General features: G+C 42.2%; 1 long non-coding RNA gene across 1 annotated transcript; it reads left to right on the plus strand.

Moving 5' to 3' along the window:
• The first annotated feature begins 678 nt into the window (after positions 1-678).
• LOC115250589 (uncharacterized) lies at positions 679-2,082 on the plus strand. Its single transcript, XR_003889151.1, has 3 exons — positions 679-753; positions 875-916; positions 1,999-2,082. It is a non-coding gene; the product is annotated as an uncharacterized lncRNA (long non-coding RNA).
• The last annotated feature ends 8,343 nt before the right edge of the window (positions 2,083-10,425 follow it).

Below are 10,425 nucleotides of genomic sequence, written 5' to 3' on the forward strand. Positions count from 1 at the left end.
ACTTCTTGCTCTCTGCATTCACTGACACAGTGTGACGTTGTGTTGTCTGCATCAACCAGACGATGAATGAATGAAAGCCCAACTGTTGACTCGGCTTCCAAAATTCCCACTATTTCAAGCACACTGAGCATCTGGGAGATGTGCCGGACAAACAAACCTGATGCACGCCGGCCACCCTGCAGGATCTGATGCTGAAGCCCTGGTGCCAGAACAAACCTCTAGAATCCAAGCTTAAAGGATGAAAGCAGGTGGTCGTGTTGGGTTCTGATTTCTGCTTTAAAATGTACTGGGAAAGAGGAACGAGACATCAATCAGTAAAGCAACTCCTTTCATGCTTTAAACTTTTGGCTTTAAATATATATTCAAATCTTGAAAACAAAACATGTATTTCATCGCATGATTTGTTGGTTTTTTCTATTGCTCTGCCAATTTTAGTCTCTCCTGCCCAACATGCCAGAGATGCAAGAATTTAAAAAAAACAAAACTAATCTGACTTTGATCCTAAAGCGAAGTTTAAAAGCTTTTTTGGGGGGAGGCGATTACATTTATTCATGTTATCATCCGGCATCAAACAGTGCAGCTTCCTCCAGGGCAGCGGGTTTTCTGTCTTTTTTCTTTCTTTTTGTAAAATAAAGTTCTGGTCACAGAGATAATTTGATCACTCTCCGTAGGAGCTAGAAAAGAATCTCTGTCGAGATCAAGCACACGCGCTGTCCTATGGAATTAGCCTCACGTCTGTGTCTTCACGGCAAGGTCGGGTGAATTAAACAGACTGGTTGTGACAGAAACATTTACTGTATAACGCGGTTTGTCCTGCGTGTCTTTGCTGTAGATTTGTTGAGCTTTTGTCTATTCCCTTATCTCCAACTCACAGACTTAATTACCCATGTGAGTCCGTGTGGAGCGCGTGATGCTGGTAGGTACTTGTAGTGTATAATTATTTTGTACTTCACTAAAAATGTAAGCAGCGTCTGTTATGAGAAAGCCTGAGCAGTTGGCTACTCTGAACTGATTACATGCTCACATATGGCCTTAAAATGGATTAAGCGTAGAGAAGGAACATCAGCCATCTTGACATAAAGGTCAAACTTTGAGCTTACAGTCGATTGAGTCACCTTTTCCTCCCAGTCAGTGTAGATTTGCTTACCCGCGACAGGTCTTTGGGTATAAAAAAAAAGAAATGCCACATGCTAGAATTTGTTTTTTTTTTCATTTTTGAGCACATATTAGAGTGTAATTCATCCTGCAATTACATTAGGGGAGATCAGCGTCCTAGCTCCCTTATATTCTCTGAGATGACACCGAGGCTGTCACACATTCTGTCTGGAGGTCTCTTTCGGGCTGCACATGAATCTGGTCAGGTCACCACGAGGCGTGCCCTGACCACCTCCAGTGGCTCCACTCGACATAAAGAAGCCTGTATTCGTGATCATATTTTTTTGGTCACTTCTCACAGCTCGTGAGCACAAGTGAGGTTCCTCTCGGCTCAGTTCTTTTTAAAGGGCAACCCCAGCTGAGTGCAGCTCTCCCTGGAAATGCCTCTGACTTATAGCCGCAATGCAAACTAAGCTCTAGGTCCAACATTAAGGAGATGGAATGGCCTGTAGCAATGGGCCATCATGCTCGCACTCCTGAAACACTGTTATGAATTATAAATGATATGTATGAATATATTGGCCATTCTTGGTGGCATAATTAAATACAATGTATAAAATATGACCATCAAAATAATTCATCATAATGATAGGACCTAATTAATAATGAGCCATGTCAGGGCATCGCGCTACCCATTAAAAAATATGTAAAGAATTGATGATGAACTGCAAATTTCAAAAATATTTTCTTATTTGCAATAAAAACGACCACCCATTTACCTTGAAAACCTGGTATTGCGCATTGCTAAAAAAAGAATATATATATCCACGTATTGCAAATACTAAAGTACGAATATTTCAAGTGTAAGTAGAGCTCAAACTGATGTCGGTCTCATCTGTGCAGTCCACCAAGACATAATGTGGAAGAACAGAGGAAACCTGTGCAGGGACCCAGTGTTCAAGAGTGGGGATTAACAACGCTGAAGCCTGAATAAAAAGTCAACATTAGCAATTAGCTCCTCCACGTTTGAGAAATTGGTTTCTGCTTAAAACACGTTCTCCTGAAATCTGACTTCAGACACATGTCCCAGTAAATGACCAGGCTGGAAAACTGCAAAAGAGGAAATGTGACCATAACAGAACGCTTTACAACTCCATTAAAACAATGTAAGCTGCCTCTCAATCCTATTAGTATTAAACTGGTGATATAATTCACAAAGCACAGAGGCAAACAATATCCAATCCAGTGAAAAAAATCTGCCAAATAATGTTCACGGTAGGCATGAGCAGACAGCAGAGCCCCAATTTCTCGCTCTAGTCTTCCTCATCTCTTATTCCCGAATGACTGCTCTGATGGTGCCGTTCATTCACATTGTCTGCTGCTTATTCGTAGTTAGTTTTGCAGGAGCTGTGGGAGCAACCAGGTGAGAGGCTGGAATAGTGCCTGCATGGCTCCCCTCAAAAACACATATTACATCATGGCTTTCATAACAGAACAGACAAGGTCACATCGAGCCAGAGCATGTGTATCGTGCTCGAGTTTCCTGGGTAATTGGCATTGGCAGCTTTAATTTGGACCCATTTAAACACAACACCTAGCATTGGTAGCTTCTGCCACTCAGCTAAAGAGGGTTGAGTTTGGGTTGTATTTATAGTTCACTACAGGTGTGCAGCTACACATCCAGGCCCTTCTGTCAAGCATCTTCATCCTCTGATTTGGAGGGGCATCAAACCAACAACCTTTATATCACTGGAGCAACCGCTCCATCAAGTGAGCTATAGCCAGCATAACACTCTGTTCCCCTCCGTTTCCCATTTGGGCCACTTTCCGCTGCTGCCTCTTTTTCTCCCTCAAAAAAAACAAAACTATAACATCCTCTGATGAAATCATAATTTTGGGTTTTAGCTGACATGCTGCCACCTGTCAGTTAAGGGGAGAAATAATGTGACAGCAGGGCGCTGTCAACAAAGCAAAACCCGAGAGTGCTCTCAAAGACAAGCGATCGTGGTAACAATATGTTAATGCATTCTCCAAAATCCAATGTTTTTTCGAGCATGTCTCATCAAAAAAAACAACTGTTGATCTAAAAAGCTTGTCGGCATTAAAAGGCACATTACTGACAGAATCTTTCCTCAATCTCTAATTTAGGCCCAAGATCTATTTGATCGTTCCAAGAGTCAGTCTGTGGGCGTGCGGTAATTACATGATCTGTGCGTCACAGTAAATGCAGAGAGTGAAAGACAAGCGAGCGTGGAGGAAGCAGCTTAAAAATGCCTCCGAACAACAGCTGCCATTCCTCCACCGTACCTGGCATAACCTTAAATATCCAGAGGAACACACTGCTAGGAAAAGCACCAGTTATGCGAACCTAGTTTGAATAAGACCCTCGACTGTAACGGACATTTCAGCAATAATAAAGGCTCAATGTGGAGTTGAATCTGCAGTCGTCTCAGGAAACATTACAAATCCTTGTGATATTTGCACAGTCTAGCTGGGAATAATCGATATTCCAGTGGGCACCCTTTTCCTCCCCCATCTCAAACTCTGGGGTTCTGCCTGTGGTGGCAAATCAGCTCCAGCCTACAGTCATCAAACGGGCCATCTTTAGCCGTGGAGTTGTGAATATCGACAAGTCAAGAGACCAACGTCAATATCATTGGCTAAACAAGTGCTAGAAGACGAGCAGATCGCTATCTTGAGTGACTTCCACCGAGAATGCAATATGTAAAATCCAGGCAAAAGTGTTCCAAACACATTTTAAATCCCCCCTCATCGTTATCTCGGTACTTCAGGGGCAAAAAAAAAATTGGAAAAAATAAGGCAGCACTGAACATTAAGGACTGAAAAAACAGTTTTGATAATATATTGGCAAAGATCATTGTTAGACCCACTATCAGATACTAGCACTGAGGCAAATACTGTCCTAGCTGTTGAAGCTTTCAGAAAAGGACCCAGCAGGTAGAAATGTACCTTAGCTGCCTTGTACCATGGCCAGGTAAGGAGCATTTGTTGTAGTTTGGTAATTTTCCAGTGATTATAAAGCTCCCACCGTCATCGAGGGGACGTGGCGAGGCAGTGGTTACTGTGGCAGCCTCAATGAGCATCGCATCCATTTGGAGTTGGCAGGTTCTTCCTGTGCCTGTTTGGCTTCCCTCTGGAAACTCCAACTTTCTCTCACACTCCCAAAAGTGTGTGTCCTATGATGGAGCCGTGACCTGCCCGGGGCGCAACCCGGCCTCTCGCCCAGTGGCCACCGGCGTAGGCTCACCCCTGTGACCCTTAATTAGGAGTGGGTGGGGGTGGGAGGACGTTTCTGCAGCAGTCCTCTATTCATGGTAATTGATGCATTCAGGCAGACGTGACATAACTCCTCACCATGGAAGCGTTCCCTTCTGTATTTGAATCATGCATTCACTTAAAGTGAGTCCCCGGGCTGTTATTTCTAAAGTGTCAGAAGGGACGACCTGATGGATCAGTCTGAGGCTGTCGTGCACAGCAGCAGGCAGTGCACAGTTTGCATACGACGGTTCACATTTTGTTGATGACTGCTCACTTTTGGCTCAGTTGGCCCATCTGTGGAAATTCTTGCTCATCAGATTTTCAAGGATGTGTCAGACATGAAAATAACGAACTCCTTAAAGATAAGGGGGCTCGCTAACGGCAGCAACTGTCCTCCTCAACTTGATCAAGTGCCGAGTGGCAGCAGGGATGTTTTCAAAGCCAATTGTTTGGGGCGAAGGATGCTCCGAGCTGGAAACTTGGCGATTTGGAAATGAACCGTGTCACTGAGCGGATGAAAAGCCAAAAATAAGAAGAGCTACACTCCCACCTTTAGTGTCTGCAAACCCATGTTAAACTGAATTATTGTTGCTTGGGCCTCATGGATCGCTGTGTGCTCTGCGTGGGTGCCACACAGACAAGATACGAAATTCCACTGTGTCAAAATTATCATACATTTGATATGTCCGCCATCATCTTAAGCACATTGTGTACAACTGATGTGAAAGAGTGTGTGGGCAGCGGATGTCTTCCACTCCTGATACAACAATTTGTTGTGGAAATGTGGGAGCGACAATTTGTATGGCTTCCATATTTGGGCCACACTTCTGTAAACAAAATGTTGTGCTTCCACAAATGATTTCATATTAACCTTCAGCACAAATTAGCATACAGACAGTTTCTAAGGTTTATTTTCAATTCATTTAATTGACAATTGTTGCAGTACCCAACTAAAGTGTTTACACCTTACTTATCTGAACCCCCTCTGTGTGTTTCTTCTTGTTTTAAATTCACTCTGCACACAGACTGTTGTTCTGGAATCAGCAAGTGAATAGCAGCAACTTAAGATAACAATGAATGTACAAATAATTCCTTGACCACTCTGTCCCTTGTAGTGTTCTACTTTTTCTTCCCCAGTGTATTACAAATGCAGACTCTTGAAGCCAGCTCCAAAACATCCTTGCATGACAGACAAGACTCACAAGTACGAGCTTCACATCTCACCAGGTAAATAACATTATTTAATGTAGCATGATGCTAGCTAAAGCTTTGTTATATATTTGGAAGTTAGGTTATAAATAATGTACAGCTGATTTATTATTTTGTTCTCCTGTATTGCTTTAAACCGCGATAAGCATTAAAATAACATTATTTAGCATCTGCACTTAGCAGAACTGTCATATCATAATCTTATTAAATTAGAAACAATGGTAGAAATATGTATTGCCAAGAAAATAGTGGCTATTAATCTAAAGAAATACAATTATTTAAAGTGTACCGGCTCTGGGCTGATGCTTAGTCTTTGTCATTCAGCGACACCATGAGACACTGTGCTAACTGATAATTACATTTATTAAATGCAAAGTGTGAACAATTGGGTAAAACATCAAATGATTACTTCTGAAAGGTAGTGAATGGAATCAGTGATTGCAAAAGCAAAAATAAACAACGTGACACTCAACAAGAAAATATGTTAACATCTAATTTATTCCAGATTGGAATCTATTTTTTGCACTAAAGAATATATGAAGTACATCTGCTAACTACTGTCATATGAGACAGGATTTTCAGTGGATGGGAAATGCAGACTCCAGCTCCATTTTGCATTCAAAACATGCTTGCATGACTTAGACAAGACTCACAGGTGCGGGCTTCACACCTCACCAAGCAATTTTCATTTCATGTAGCACGGTAGCTAATGCTTTGTTATATATTTCAGAAAATGTCAGACTATTTGTGCAAAACTGGTCTGATGCCTGTGAAATTTCCCTATACTGTGTCAGACTGTGGAGCGGTACTTTTAATTCATTCCCCCTGCTCTTCTCAACTGTTATTAATCCCTTTTAGAGAGAGAGGACATTATGACAGATGGGATACTTCTCGTGCTCATGTCCTCCCACTTCCATTGCAGTAACCCATCCATACTGCCCAGGGGGGCATATGTGCAGTGCTCCTCCTTGAAGCAGTGCAAATAAGGGGCATGGAGGCAAGCCAACTAGCTGTAGCCTTGTTTCCATCACAGTGCCAAATGTGGCCAAAGATTGTTGCTTTTGGAGACAACTGATGTTAAATGTTTACAGTCACATTTACTGTTATAAATCTGAGACAACTATATGGGGTAGTGCCTTTAAAGTCCATGATACACTCAAAGAACAGTGATACATTGTAAACTGCAAAGTAATCTGGTGGCTTTGAAATGTTTTCCCTCTGAACGTGGCCTGAGTAGGCCTGCTACTACATAAATCCGAAGATAGAAAGAGCTTTTTCGTGGACCATTTCTAGCACCATGTTACATTTTCTGTGACCTCAGTCCTCACCTCTATTCGTCTGTGGCTCCCAGGAGTGCTGCTATGAAAAGAGAATTCTCAGAGGTTGGTTGTTATCTCAATTTTACAATTTCTTTGTTGGAGTGGAAACAACCGATTAGACAGGTACATTTGTCCCGGCTGCCTGTCTGTCGAGGAGGCCCCAGACAGAATGCTGCAGCCTTTGTCAGGACAGAGTGGAGTGGAGACAGGCACGACAAAATGCGGAGAAAATATTAATTATCCAGACACTTTTCGCACTAGATTAAATTGGAAGGTACAGAATCTTGCGTCTGAAGCAGCACGACTGCGTCGCCGCACCTTCAAGGCAAGTAGTCCGCTCCACAAAAGTGACAAGTTAATGCTTTGGTGGGACTGTGGCCATTGTTGATTTGAAGTATGACCTCCGTGTAGCAAAGCCATTACAAAAACATATTAACATAAATGACCCTTGGTGGCTTTTGGTCTCACTTCATCAGCAGTGATGGGAACAAAGTGATCCAGTCAGCTGGCTCCACTGTGTTAGATGCTGTTCCAATTGCCTCCAATCTACTTTCCTTTATAGAGCGTGTACTGCCTCTGGCATTTGGAATACATCTGCTATTCAGAATAAATTAAATAACGTAATGTAACAACACAAAAAAGTTTAGGTTAATGTACCTCCTAATATTTATTAACCACAATTTGTAAATGACTGCAATGCTTAACGCCGATGAGGCTGAAGATACATATTTAATAAATGCACGCATCGATGATTAAGGAAATGGCTGCCACTTTTTAGTTTCAAAGGTGACAGTTATGTAAATGCAGTGTCTTAATCTGTCAGGACCGTTCCTTTTGGATTGATATTGTAACAGCGTGACAGATTGGAGTCTTCTATTTTGGGGAGAGGCCCTCAACTGCCAGAATCAGTGCGTTAATTGCATCAAGAGAGATTGGATTTATTTTTGCTTGCACCACAAAATAAAAGTTATTTTATGAACAGGTTTATAACTATGTTTATCTGCTTAATAATGTCGGATTTGTGGACTTTTCCAAGTCATTGTGGATAGGTAACATCGTTCAATTGCTTCCTGTGACCAAACGACAACTAATGTGTCCCAATAACAGTCAGTAATTAGCAACGGAAGCCAACGCATCATTGAGAATTCTGCTTTGGCTTGTAAAAGCTCATATCAGTCAGATGGAACCAGACTAACATTAGATCTGTCACCTGGAGTTCCATTTGTTCCAGTGTTATCTGAGGGCAGTAAATAAGTAGAAGAAAAGCTCTTCTGGTGATGGTGATGGCTGCATAAACACCACAAAGATTTCAAAGAACGAGAATGGTGAAATTCTTCTTTTCTTTTCATTAGACTACTGTAATGTAAAAGCACTTTACCCCTCTGAAAAAGATGATTTGATAAGACAAGTGTTAACAGCCATCAATATCACATCATCTGATACTTTAAGCAGAATAGATGTACCTATGATATTGCACTAAATTACCCGGCTGTTCTCATACCACAGTGAGAGCCAACCTCTTAAGCAGGAACTATTATTTCCTGCGGTGCTACAATTTCTAACCAGTTTACGCTCTAATTTCCTTCCAAAAATAACATGACAGGCAAAACTAATGACCTCATATTCAGGTGCACAACACCACCTGCAGTTAATGTAAAGCTTTTGATAAACTACCATTTCAGTGAACATCAGGCAGGGGTGTGCTTTGCAAAGAACACCCGCTGAACAAGTTGCATGTTCAGTTTTTGCATGCTTTTTTACGACGCAGTTTTACTCAGATGTTAGTCCACTCAGTAGTTGACTGATACTAGTTAGACACTCATGTCAACACTTTCGGTGTGAAATGAAGTAATGAAGCACTCAAAGGAGCGCTCCCCCCCCCCCCCCCCCCCCCCCCCCCAGCACCACATGTCCAGCGAATATCTCCCATAAGTTATGAATGTTCCTGGAAACAGCTGGCATCTGACCCACTGACGGCCCTCCCGAGCAGATGTGGAGAGTGCAATTACTGCTCGCAAAATAACTCTGTAATGAACTCGGGAATGCAGGAATTCTCTAAGAGCCCTTTTGAGGTCGCATATCAGAAATGCAGCGATTTGAAACTAGGGGCAACAATGATATTTTAGCCTATGATTGACAGCTGTAAATAGCATACGACAGGAAAATACGACTGTCATTGGTCATTTGAGTTTTATTATGAAAAATTCATTTTGACAATAAATATAAGCACTGTGAGCTTTGTGAGCTCTGATTATTTTAGACTTGCTTAGCCTGGTGCCAAATACTCTGAAGGAATAAAAGGAGTTTTTCCTTATTTTATTAAACAAACCAGCGATGCATCCAAAGCTGCCGTTGCTGCAGATTGCACTTTTTTTCCCCTCCTCAACGACACCCTGCTGACCAATTTCCCGTTGCTTACTCTGACTCACCCTATTCTGAAGAAGCAGCACAATGACTTTATTACCGAGGCACCGAAAGACGGGGACTCATAAAGCTGACGGGTGTGATAACTCGTTCTCTACCTTGTCAGGGCTGAGGGAGGAAGATAGAACAAAGGTGTGATGGAGAAGGGCAGGGCGGCATCGCCCTATAGTGTGCTCAATGGATTTTCCCAGTGACATCCTGTCGCTCCAGATTTAAAGGCTGACGGAAGACGCCAACAGTGATGGGTGACGAAGCAATTGGGATGAGCACGGGGGCCACTGTGTTTCTATCCGGCCTTGAACGTCTACGAGGAACAGGCTGTTCCCTGTGCCTGTTAATAGTTTGGGGTGAGGAGGGCCTGGCTCCAGTTTAAGAGTGAAGCAAAAAGAATAACCTCATCATCGTCACAGTTTAATCTGAAATCTTTTCCTTGGAAATGCTAAATTTATGTGGCCCAGCCATTAAAAGGGCACTTTTGCTGTCATGTGGATCTGGACATTAAAGGCTAAATAAATGATAGTCACATGCGATAATCCATAAACAAACTTACCATCTACAAAACAGAACTTTATCCTCTGCACTATAAAGAAAGCAATATTAAACTATGTCAATCATACCTGTTGATAATTATTGACGTGCAGCACTGTTAGGGTTAGGCTGTTGATGCTTTACACATGCAATGAAATATTTTAACAGCCTTACTTAAAAAGGTCAGAGTGTTTTGAATTGCTGAGCAGTTTAAGAGGTCATTACTTGAGGGAAGCTAACATCTATTCCTGCCTCTGCATGTTCGCTGGTGGGTATTGTCGACCTCCGCGCTGACACAAGCTTATTACTGGTGTAAATCATAGTTCAGCCACACTATTCCTGCCCTCTTTCCATGAATATTTAAACAAGTATACATATAACGAATGCTCCCTTACGTCGTCCAGAAGGAAGCCTGAAGTAATGTTTGCGGTTTTGTAAATGCAACTTTGGATATTTCCTCTTACATCCTCGACATGCAGACACGATCTGATGAAATTTTAAAAGAGGGTCTGAAGCCCATGCTAGAGTTTTCTGCCGGAGGTTACTGGGGACGCAGGAGTGCTAGAGTGGA

The sequence above is a fragment of the Takifugu rubripes genome, chromosome 8 (assembly GCF_901000725.2).
Source record: "Takifugu rubripes chromosome 8, fTakRub1.2, whole genome shotgun sequence".
In the NCBI taxonomy this organism is placed as follows: Eukaryota; Metazoa; Chordata; class Actinopteri; order Tetraodontiformes; family Tetraodontidae; genus Takifugu; species Takifugu rubripes.